Source organism: Haemaphysalis longicornis, unplaced genomic scaffold, assembly GCF_048455015.1.
Source record: "Haemaphysalis longicornis isolate Haplotype H1 unplaced genomic scaffold, Haemaphysalis longicornis Haplotype H1 scaffold_13, whole genome shotgun sequence".
Classification (NCBI taxonomy): Eukaryota; Metazoa; Arthropoda; class Arachnida; order Ixodida; family Ixodidae; genus Haemaphysalis; species Haemaphysalis longicornis.
In genome coordinates, this window is record NW_027526233.1 from 98052463 (window position 1) to 98053539 (window position 1077).

General features: G+C 46.1%; 1 non-coding gene across 1 annotated transcript; it reads left to right on the forward strand.

Moving 5' to 3' along the window:
• Positions 1–267: 267 nt before the first annotated feature.
• Trnan-guu (transfer RNA asparagine (anticodon GUU)) lies at positions 268–341 on the forward strand. Its single transcript has one exon. It is a non-coding gene; the product is annotated as a tRNA-Asn (tRNA).
• The last annotated feature ends 736 nt before the right edge of the window (positions 342–1077 follow it).

The following is a 1077-nucleotide window of genomic DNA, read 5'->3' on the forward strand; positions in this document are numbered from 1 at the left end:
GTTTCAACCAGCCTCTTATTTCCTATTCTGATTCGATACATGCATAGCGAGGGCCTCTGTTCTGGCAGTCTTGGTGCCATAGGAAGCTTAAGAGGGTTCAACGCTGGTCGACCACTCTTGACATGTCGTAGACACTCGAGTCACGCCCGGGGGTACAAAAAGGTACCCTTCACCCCGAGAAGTTGGAGTGGAGCTGGCTACCACCCCCAAGCACAGGAAAGAATTACATTGACATACATACCCCAGAAAGTGGAGCAGAAAAATAGCCCAGCCGGTAGCGTAGTGGTTATCGCACCAGACCGTTATTCTGGAGGTCGTGGGTTCGGATCCCACCTGGCGGGCATTTTTTCTCCACTTTCTTTCTTTCCAAATTCTTTATCTGTTTCAACGACCTACCGTATCTACCCCTTTGCTTTCCGAGGGTTTTCTTCACTGCCAACCCTTATATCTGTCTTATTTCAATGCAATGCGCCCCTCATTTTCAATTCTGATTCGCTATATATATATATATATATATATATATATATATATATATATATATATATACACAAAGTAAGAAACCTCGGTAACAGCAACAGCGGAGGGTTTATTTCGACGTTTCGACTTCGAGACAAGTCTTCTACAGGAATGATGGCTTCGGTCGTTTCAGAAGAGAGCATATAAGTCGAAAGTTGAAAGCGGGTTTACGAATGGCCAACGATACCACACACAAACATACGTGAACAACACAAACACGAAGCGGGAATCTTCCTTATTGGAAGAATGAACAAAAAATGATCAACGAAGAGAGAGATGCCAAGATAGTTGGAAAAAAAAGGCAGAAAGGGAGATGAAAGAGCACTGAACATTAATTCGAGTGGTGGCGGAAACGCGAGAAGCTCAACAGCGTCCGAAAGTGGGGTTGTAGAGCAAAGGAGAGAAGGCAATATATCTTCCGCCGCTAGCCGTCACCATGCTAACGCCCAGACGCTCCGACGGGTTGCGTTTCCGTTGATTGAAAGCGAGTGTCCCGCCATATGTTCGGAAAGTGCGAACAAGGCATTTTACAGCCCGTTTATGGGCCCGTTCCCGGAGCTG